We start from the raw sequence: 11,084 nt of genomic DNA, 5'->3' as shown, positions 1-11,084 counted from the left end.
TCTTGGAGTGTTCCCTTTTATTTTTTATTTTTTTCAGCAGCACCTATATTTATTTTTGCTTTGTAAGCCGCCCTGAGTCTACAGAGAAGGGCGGCATAGAAATCCAAATCAACCAACCAACCAGTCAATCAATCACACCGAACAGAAAACCTAAAAGACCCCATCGAATCAACGGCCGCTCGAATTTACATTTAGTCGAGGTCGTATTTTCTTTTCTTTTTGGAGACTGTCAAATTAACCCCGGGCGAGTCAATTCTCTCCCGTCTGGCGCGGACGAGCCCGGTTCCTTCCCGGGGCCGGTGCGTGAGCAAGCTGGGCTCCCTCGCAAGGCGGGACCTTCGGAAATTCCTAGGAGGGAGAGACGCAGCAGAAAAAACCCCGCCTCTTCTCGAGGCGGGCTTCTGCAGGCTTTATGTAGTCTTGCAGCAGCGGCGGAGCTCAGAACTGCGGACCAGAGGGCGCTTTTTTCCTCAAGCGGCTGAGGGAGGAGGTGAGCATTGCGTCTAACCTACATTCCCCCCCTCCGCCTATTTATGTAGTGCTGGGCTACGGCATCAGCGCTGCAAGGGCGTATTTGTTCGGATGCGTTTACGAATACAGTATTGCGGTCCCGCTTTATAGGAATATCGGGGTTCTATTTCTTTCCCTACCGGGACTGGGGGAGCTGTTTAGGCAACGCCGGACGCGCGCAGGTACTGTCAGGTTGGGTGCTTTTTTGGGTGGGTGGCGGTGCTTCGGGGCTGGGATTACGTTCCTCTCTATTGGAATTTGCTATCTCTCCCCCTTTCCCCCCCTGGATTATCCTGGAGCATCCCGGCCTCTTACGATGGGCTAATGAACCAATTTCCCTATACTGTATAGGGTTTGCGGCTGTGAAAATGGAAGGGAAGGAAAGATCAGCGGACCGAGGGAACCTTGAGGCCGAGTAGCCGCATAAGTGAACGGTTCTCCGCCCTCCCCGCCCTTTCGATCCCGGCTTTAATAAGCCGATCCTGCATTCCCGTAGAGGCGACCTCGTCCTTCCACCTGTTCTTTCCACTCATCCTCCTCTCTAGCTGCTCGTAAGGTGGATGATGGGGTTTGTTTTGGGATTTTTTGCGCGCTTTTCCTCCTCGCTCCCAGAGGAGCCAAATTGAAATTAACAGGCTCATTATTTTGGAAGTGTGAGAAGAGCGTCCAGCCGGACGCTTCTTGCCCCAAAGTTCTCCAGTCTTCTTGGGTTTTTTTTTTTTTTGTATCCGTTTGCTGAGTCCCATAGAAACCTGATTAATAAATCTCTTCGGTGAGTTGAACTTTGAATCGTGGTCGATTCGCCCTTATTAATCCCCCTAAATCTAAGGTTTTTTTTTAAAGCCCGCGGATACGGAGAGGAAAAAGAAACGGGTTGCCGATGTTCGCGCGCCCTGGAGTGCAATTTTATTCCCTCAGTCCTTTATATATATATATATACCCAAAGTTCAACGTCGCAGCAAAAAAAGGAGAAGTGGCAGGATTGGGCTGATAATCGGAGAAACGTTCTTGGAAAAAAAAAAAAGAACTGACGGGAAGACTTCTCCTCTTTCCCGGAGGCGAAACTTGATTTTGTGCGCTCTTCCTCGAACCGGGTGCGTCCGTGTCTAATAGGGCAGTGGTGATGCCCACGGCCATAGCCGAACTCTCTTAAAGGAGCCTTTTCCAGCCTCGCCAAAAGGGGTGCTCTCGGGTCAGCAGCTACGTTTATACTATTTTTTTTCCATGCCTAGGAAAGGAGCTTTGTCGGGGCATGCCCTGGCGTGGCGGCTTGCGGTGGCTGCGGCGGAGGCTGCCGCTTGCGAGGGGGTGGGGAAGTCAGGCGGCGGCGGCGGCCTGGAGTGATTCAGTGACAGTCACTCTCTGATGTAAGAGGAGAGTAGGCCCAGCCCTGTCAGTTTGGGGGACGTTTAGAAACGCCTTCGTTTTTGACTGAGGCGCAGGGGGTCCTCAAACTTGGCAGCTTTGAAGACTGGTGGACTTCAACTCCCAGAATTCTCTAGCCAGCTATGCTGGCTGGAGAATTCTGGGAGTTGAAGTCCACCAGTCTTCAAGTAGTCAAGTTTGAACGCCTCCAGTTTAAGGAGTTTAGACTCTTCCTGTCTTTCGGGCGTCCTTCCCTCAGGTCTCCCTCTGGCTTCTGTGAGGAGAAAATAGCCCGTGTCACTGGGAGGGGTTTTGGGGCGTTTGGACGCACGAGTTGTTCCGACTCTCCGCCTCCCCCCACGCCCCGCCGATGTTCTTGTCTCAAGTTGGGAACTCCTTGTTCCCAAACGGAGTTTTATTTTTGTTCTGGCTCTGTTGATAGAGAATCGGCCCGGCTACGCTGCTGTGCTTCACCCCCCGCCACCCTTATTTTTTTTAAGAGCCGCGCGCAAAAACTCGGGCACGCGCCCGAGGCGATGGCAGGAAAGCGGCTAGACGGAGGCTGGGTTTTTTTGTTTTGTTTACTGGTTCGAGTTATTGAATTGGTGTCTTCCAGCAGCTGTGTGGTATTCTCACTGTTGCTTTCCCTCCTTCCTACTGAGGAGACAGATAGGGAGTGAGGTGGTTGAAGGAAGAAGCACTTAAACCGGGTTTTTAATGGAGGCTGAGCCTAAATTCCCAAACTAGTTTTTTTCTCCTTGTTTCTATCATCCATCTCCTCCCACTTATGACAGTATGACTGAAACTTGTTCCTTGTATCCTTACGATTTATATTAATATTGTTTCCTGATTGCTTATTTGAGCCCTATGACAATCATTAGGTGCTGTCCCTCATGATTCTTGACAAACGTATTTTTTTCCTTTTATGTACACTGAGAGCTTATGCACCAAAGACAAATTCCTTGTGTGTCCAATCACACTTGGCCAATAAAATATTCTACTCTACTCTAAAATGTATGTATGTATGTATGTATGTATGTATGTATGTATGTATGTATGTATGTAGACTGTTACCCAAGCAGCAGACCCCCCCCTTAATATCTCTGAAATATAACACGTTTTCTATATATTTATTTATTTTATTTATTTATTTATTAGTCCAATACAAATTGAAAGTTAAAGAGAATAAAAATGTGGTAGTAAATATCAGGGAAAGGATAGAAGAAAAGATATGAGAATAGAATACCTCAATGAAGAATAGAGGAAAAGATATTTGAATGGAAGATACAGTATATAAAATATAGGAGAGGCAATTGGACAGGGGATGGAAGGCATACTAGTGCACTTATGTTCCCCCCTTATATTATAATATTTATATTAGGTTATAAATATACTCCATACTAACCTATCCAGGCTTCATGCTCTGGGCCTGGGGAATCCAGAGCATGATACCAGGGTCTTTCGAGACTGAAGGAATTTCAGTCAATGCAAATGTATATAGGAGTATATGTGTGTGTGTGTGTGAGTCGCATCGAGAAGGGTGGCATAGAAATCGTATGTATGTATGTATGTATGTATGTATGTATGTATGTATGTATGTATGAAATAAATTTATAGGCCACCCTTCTGGCGGACTCAGGGCCTGCTTACAACAATAAAACATAGCAGAAAATTGTATTTATTCCAAATAAATGTATTCTATTCTAAAAGATGCCACTTGGTGCGCCTGGGTTGCACCTGGGGTTTTCTCATTCCTTTGCTCCTGTTCACAAAGGCTCTTTGTAGGGTAGGGGGAGGTAAAAGAACGCACCTCGAAAGAACTCCAACTAACCCCTAAGCTCCCGAAGGGAAGGGAGGGTGGGGGCAACATGGGGGGGGGAGGAAAGAGAGGCGGAGCCGTAGTAAATTCGGCGCACGTTTCGCATTTCCTGGCAGCGAACCCTGTCCGGGCGGTGTGGCAACTAAGTGGGCGATTTCGCAACTTCCAAGCCGGCACGTGACGCGACTGCTGTGGTACCAGATGACGTAACCTCCCCCCCCCCCACGTTTGGCGGAGCTTTGCGAACGTCTCGCACATCTCCTCGGCTCCTCCCGTTGGCGATAAGGAAGTCCCTGGGTTGCTTTACGCCGGGGTCGAGCGGGAAGGGTCTGCTTGAGAGGGGAAAAAACACGTCCGACCAAGACAGCCGATTTCCAGCGTTGAAATAAATAAAGCGGCCAATCGCGCAACCAACTTTTGCAGCCGCTGAACTGCTGGAAGTGCGGCAGTGGGGATGGGGGGAGGCCGAGAGCAAGAGAGGATAACTACTGTTTCAACAATGGTGACCTAAATTTTGATTGGCCGGAGCTGGCAGAGAACAAGGATGGTCAATCCAAATTTTGCAGGGTAAAAACGGAGGCTTAAAATTTGTGGTGCGATTCGAAAGATGGCTACGTCTTATTTATTCTATCTCTCTCTCTCTTACCTACCTACCTACCTACCTACCTACCTACCTACCTACCCACCCACCCACCCATCCATCTATCTATTTATTCCAGTGCACAATAATACACAGTGAAGGTTATAGAGGTCATACTTGAGTAAAATATATTAGAGAAAGAATAGATCAATTAGAGAATAGAAGGATATTATGAGAGTAGTATAAGAAGAATAGGCATTACTGTATCTACAGAGATCCGTCTCTCCTGATAACAGAGGTGGCGAATAATTTTCTGGTAACTCACAGCAGCCAAAGTTAAGGGGAGTGTGGGAGTTGCTGTAGTCCAGTGTTTCTCAAATAGTGGGGTGACCCCCCTGAGGGGGCTTGGAGAGATGTGGGAGGTACATGCTTTTTTTTGGCTACAGGAAGTAGGGTTTTTTGCACCAAGCAATAGCACACAGCACAGAGTAAGAGATATGAAGTGCATATAATAAACCCTTAAGAGACACCATGGAAAACTATTTCATAAGGATGAAAAGAAAGGAGGAGAGAGATGGAGATAAATGTAAGTCTCCTGAAAACTAAGAGGAGGAAATATGATAAAGTGTATGTAGTGCTTGGCTTCACTGTGACTATGGTGGGAGACACAGAAAGACCTGTATGTTTACTGTATCTGAAAATGTTGATAGCAGACAGCGTGAAACCAAATAAATTAAGGCATCACTTAAACATATTATACCCCAATCGCGCTGATAAGCTGCTTGAGGTTTTTTCAGCGAAAATGTGCTGAATATTGCAAACAATTGTCCCGGCAGAGAGTTGGGTGTGTGTGCAAATTTTTTACTTCTTCCTAGGGAGGTGTAAAAGAAAATAATTGAGAAACACTGCTGTAGTCCAACATTTCTGGAAAAAAGTTAGGGAAGTTAGCGGTAACAGTTCCAGAGCAATTGGTTTGGATAGGTAACTGAGAGAGTTGGACTCCTAGCCAAGAGAAACATTAGTTTTGGCAGTTTGTGTGACAGGCAGCAGGGCTGGGTTCATGGTGTAAGTTGTGATGCGGTTTCCTTCTTTGTGATTTATAGCATTTGTGAGAATTCCACCATTATAGTTTGTAAACCATGGTTAGTGGCTTGAAGTAGGTTGAGAACCAAGTCATTGCAGTGGAAACACTTGTGAAAATTCATAGTGAATGACAATGTGTGAACAGTTGCATAACATACTTAGTTATTGCTTACTGAATCACTAAATAGATGGGCTCAACGGGCACACTACACAACAACTCAATGTGGCTAGGGATATGAACCCACAAACAAATCTCTTTTCTCAAGTCAGCTGCAGTAATGCACTACAGAGCACATATTAGTATACAAGTGTTCACAAAATGTATAAGTATACAAGTATCCACAGTGGAACTCAGTTACTTAGAATTAACCAAGACTACTTTTTTAATTGTACGACTTGGGGGGACTGTGGATGACGTAAAAATACCTGTACTTAAAAACCTATTGCTTAAATTCATTGATAACTGAACTGGTATATATGTGTATTTAACTGCTTTATTAGACTTATATTTTGTCATATTTTGTCAAGTGGGAGGCAGCAAGGAAGATAAAGAAAAAGTTCTGAATAACACTTAAAACTATTATATATTCTGAGAAATGAACACTTTAAATATATTTCATTAAACAAGTTGGTTTGGAAACCAGGAATCTGTAATCTTGAAAATACCTTTGCCAGTTGGTAGAAGTTAATAAAAAATAGAACTAACTTGATCTCCTTTTGGCTAATCAATATTCCAGTGATCAGGGGTCTGGGAGGGGTAGCAGAAGCCATCTAAAAAATTGTCTGGAGTTGTTTTGTCATATACTGTAATGAACGCATACAGTATATACTATGGTATATTCTAATTATACCTCCCCCAAGGATTGATCTACAAGTATTTATGATGTGGTATATGTGCTATGCTATGGATTGGCCTTAATTCAGTTGAGATGCAAGCACTGTTGTCAGGCAGATGTTGTTACAGTTGATTGTGCCCTCACTCCTTTTGAACCATGTCAACAGTCCACAAGCTTGTTGTCTGTCTTTGTGCTAGGCCAATATTTCTCAACTTTGACCATTTTAAAATGTGGAATTCAACTTTCAGAATTCCACAGCTACGCATGCCTATCATTTCACTGGAACTTGGTTCCCAATGAAAGAGCAAGAATAAAGAAATGCAATGCAGAGCTAATATTTGTGGGGTAAATAGCCGAGAACTGCAATTATCTGGTAAGCATCCCGTTTTAGTGACTTGAAGTGGTGAGTTAAAAACTCATCCAACTGTGGCCTGTCCCTTGGCAGTTACGAACCTGCCTGGACTTGTTCTGATGTGACTAAAGCTCTGAGTGATGTCATCTGGCATGAGCTGTGTGTAATGGGCATGTGAAGGCTGCTACTATTTTTAATCTCTTTGCCTCTTCTTTAGCAACATCAGTATGCTGAGCAATGCAGATGTGAAAACTGTTTGGAGAGGCACTGACCAATTAAAACAGAGACATGTGCATTGCAATTCAATTTTGCTTTTTGATCCAGAGCCTCTGCATGGAAAGATGCATATACATTACTCAAAAAAAATAAAGGGAGCACTTAAACAACACAATATAACTCCACGTAAATCAAACTTCTGTGAAATCAAACTGTCCACTTAGGAAGCAACACCGACAACCAATTTCACCTGCTGCTGTGCACATTCAACTTTGTACAGAACGAAGTATTCAATGAGAATACTTCATTCATTCAGATCTAGGATGTGTTATTTGAGTGTTCCCTTTATTTATTTATTTTGAGCAGTATACAGTGGAACCCCGACATAAGAGCTGCTCTACTTAAGAGCAACTCGAGATAAGAGCTGGGAGGGGAGAGATATTTTTGTTCTACTTACAAGCCCAAATTCGAGATACAAGCGCCAAGGAGCTGTCTCCTGAAGCCAAACGCTAACTTCCGCGTTCGGCTTCAGGAGACAGCTGCGAAGCGGCGCGCGTGTTTTAAAAGGTTGCAGCTGGCCTGGGGGGCTCGGGGGGGTGCTTGTAGCTTTCTTTCTTGCTCTTTTTCTTTCTCTCTTTTACCTTCCCTTCCTCTATTTCTTCTTTTCTTTCTCCTTCCCACCTTCTTCCCTCCCTCCCTCCCTTCACTCATTCCTCTCTTACTCTCCCCTTTCATAAGTTTCCTTGCTTCCTTCCTCTGTTCCTGTCCCTTCCCCCTTTCTTTCTTTCTTTCTTTCTTTCTTTCTTTCTTTCTTTCTTTCTTTCTTTCTTTCTTTCTTTCTTGCTCTTTTTCTTTCTCTCTTTTACCTTCCCTTCCTCTATTTCTTCTTTTCTTTCTCCTTCCCACCTTCTTCCCTCCCTCCCTCCCTTCACTCATTCCTCTCTTACTCTCCCCTTTCATAAGTTTCCTTGCTTCCTTCCTCTGTTCCTGTTCCTGTCCCTTCCCTCTTTCCTTCCTTCCTTCCCACCCTCCGTCCATTCATTCACCCATTCCTCTCTTGATCGCTTAAAGCCGGTCCCTGCTGCAAAAAGGGTTGGGGACCTCTGTCCTACAGGATTGGATGGCAGAGAAGTTGAACATATGTAAATTTAAAAGTTTAAGAAAGTTTACAAGTTAAGTGAAAGAAACTTCATTATTCATTTATATGTACATGTACATTTCTTCATTAAAAACATGTCTTTCTGCATAATTTAGACTAACTTTGTGAGTTTTTTGAGGGCTGGAACCAATTAAAATTATTTACATTAATTCCTATGGGGAAAAGTCGTTCGAGATAAGAGCTGCTCGACTTAAGAGCCCAGGTCCGGAACGAATTAAACTCGTATCTCGAGGTACCACTGTATATTCAAATAAAGGTGGCTTGCCAAAGAGTGAAATGGGTCTTCAGTTTATACACTGGTCAGAAATCATGCTTGGAGGCTCTTCATTCGTCTGCTCTTCATTAATGGGATTCATAACTGAAAAATGGCATTCATGCAGGATGGCCTTATTGGACTGATACAGAATATAAGTCTTAGCTCAGGGGTGGGCAATTAATTTTGCATGAGAAATTGGGATGGTTTTTAGAGGGCCGGACTAATATAATTAACTCAGTTCTACCCAATACTGTATATAGTATACCCAGACCCACTCTACAGACCCCTAATTGTTTGTTTTATGGCAACACGATGCAACACGGTCACTGCGCTGGAGTGTTTGTGTGGTTTCTGTGCTCGGCCGCTTTCGGTAGGAGGTCGGGGTCTGCTCTAGTGAAAGAATGAAAGAGCTCACCACGTCTGCCGGGACTCCTCCGGTTCCTGCTTTCCTCATGATTCATCAGGAAAGCAGGAACTGGAGGAGTTCCGGCAGACGCGGTGAGCTCTTTCATCCTTTCACTGGAGCGGACCCCGACCTCCGTGGACCGGTTACAGATAGCGGGTGGACTGGTCACAGACAGCAGGCAGGCCGGATGGGGCCCATGGGCCACCCCTTGCCCAGGTCTGCCTTAGCTACTTGCCTTGTGATGATCCTTTTGACTGGAGGGGAGATAATGAGCAGACACCAAACTAGCTCTTTATTAGATTAGATTAGATTAGATTAGATTAGATTAGATTAGATTTATTGGATTTATATGCCGCCCCTCTCCGCAGACTCGGGGCGGCTCACAACAATGGTGAAGAACAATACATAGTAACAAATCTAATATTTAAAAATCTAGGCTACAGTTTTAGATTAAAAAGTCCAAAAAAAGAAACCCCAATATATAAAAAACAACACACAACCGAATCATACACAAAAACTACATGGGCAAGGGGGAGATGTTTCAATTCCCCCATGCCTGACGGCAGAGGTGGGTTTTAAGAAGTTTACGAAAGGCAAGGAGGGTGGGGGTAATCCTGATCTCTGGGGGGAGCTGGTTCCAGAGGGTCGGAGCCACCACAGAGAAGGCTCTTCCCCTGGGTCCCGCCAGACGACATTGTTTATTGGTTAAAGATATCAAACACATTGAAATAGTTAATGCAAACTCCATTAGAGATGTGGTGGCACAGTGGTTAGAATGCAGTACTGCAGGCTATTTCTGCTGACTGCCAGCTGCACAGCATTTCGGCAGTTGGATCCTGGTCAGTTCAAGGTTAATGCAGACTTCCATCCTTCCGAGGTTGGGGAAAATGAGCACTCATATTGTTGCAGGAAATACGGTGACATTTGTAAACGACTGCACAACCACAGACCTGGACTTGTTAATATTAAAAAGATATGGATGGAAAAGTACTATTTTGCTAGTAGTGTTTATTTTTGATTCAGGGTTTTCTTTTACCTGGTTCTTAAACAGGAACTTTATTGTGTTGCATTGAGTTTCATGCTATGATGATGCTATCACAAATGTTATAATGGATATATTAAATAATATCTTTCATACATCTTTTCTATTTTTTAAAAAGTCTGGGGAATCAGAGGTTATTCCAGGCTAATTTAATCCAGTCCAAAGAGTAAGGTTAAAAAAGGCAAGTTGGCAGGCACAGGATCACAATGCAGTCCTTTGTATGCCTGTATTATGACCCTGTATCACCCTGATTGATTTTACACACACACACACACACACACACACACACACACACACACGGTTTGCTGCAGTTATAATCTCTATTTTAACAGTACTTCAGAATATAAGTGGGTGAAATATTTGAGTCCTGTATTAAGTAAGTACCTTTTGGAGTAAATAAAGACAGAAAATCTGCAGAAATTGTGAAATAGAACATTAGGCCTATCTGAATGCTGAGATATAAACAATAGATATCTGACAGTGGAAATTTACACTTTCATAGGCCAACTTAACATATCCAATCTCTGCATAGTGCTAAATGCTGTATCCTAAACGTAGGACTTTCTTTTGCATTGTACCTGCCTTTGTTGGTGCCCTGTTGTACTGTTCCAGTAAGACAAAGATTACGTGAGACAACAAAGTTAATATTTGGGTTGTGTAAATTGTTCAGTTCTCCATGGACGAGAAGCATTTCATTACTTATTACTATTGGGCAACTCTTTTTCTGTGTTCAAAACTGTTTAAACATTAGGAGGAACTGGCATTTTTAGGGCAGAGAACAACTACTTGGAAGCTGGTAAAAGTTACTCCAAAGAAACTTTTAATTCTTCAAATATTCCCTGACATTCTTCTTTCTCAGGGTGAACTCTTGGTAAAATATATCCCAAGGACCTCATAACTACAATGCTATGTGGTTCCGTTTTTTAAAAAGATATGGTTTGTATCCAGAATATGCACTACATATGGACCACATATGTATTAATTAAATATAAATATAAATAATATAAACATAAACATAAATATAAATATAAAAAATAAGTACAAATCGATGTACAAATCAATGTTGAGACCACACTTGGAGTACTGTGTACAGTTCTGGTCACCTCACCTCAGGAAGGATGTAATGGAACTGGAAAAAGTGCAAAAAAGGGCAACAGGTATGGTCAAGGAAATGGAGCCCTTCCCTTATGAAACCAGGTTGCAACGCCTTGGTCTCTTCAGCTTTGAAAGACAGCGTTTAAGGGGTGACTTGATTGAAGTGTATAAAATCATGCATGGGATGGAAAAGGTGGATAGAGAAAAATTATTTTCTCTATCCCCCTTTTCCATCCGATACATGATTTTATACACTTCAAAAAATTCTTTTCTCTATCACACAGTACTAGGACGATGGGGCACTCCCTAAAGCTCCTAGGTAAGAAAGCGAGGACAAATAAAGGAAAATATTTTTTCACCCAGAG

At 43.4% G+C, this 11,084-nt stretch overlaps 1 protein-coding gene across 3 annotated transcripts in view; it reads left to right on the top strand.

The window, feature by feature from the left end:
• The first annotated feature begins 433 nt into the window (after positions 1-433).
• CDKN1A (cyclin dependent kinase inhibitor 1A) overlaps positions 434-11,084 on the top strand; it is a 15,501-nt gene continuing 4,850 nt past the window's right edge. Inside the window, exon 1 of one of the 3 annotated variants that reach the window (XM_070745266.1) lies at positions 434-490. The gene's annotated coding sequence lies outside the window, so the exon portion shown is untranslated. Of the gene's footprint in view, positions 491-565; positions 693-11,084 lie in introns of those variants that run through there. The other 2 variants (XM_070745265.1, XM_070745267.1) reach the window with 2 other exon arrangements.

Source organism: Erythrolamprus reginae, chromosome 3 (assembly GCF_031021105.1).
Source record: "Erythrolamprus reginae isolate rEryReg1 chromosome 3, rEryReg1.hap1, whole genome shotgun sequence".
Classification (NCBI taxonomy): domain Eukaryota; kingdom Metazoa; phylum Chordata; class Lepidosauria; order Squamata; family Dipsadidae; genus Erythrolamprus; species Erythrolamprus reginae.
The sequence above is the reverse complement of the archived record's forward strand: the minus strand, read 5'-3'. Positions and strand labels throughout refer to the sequence as shown.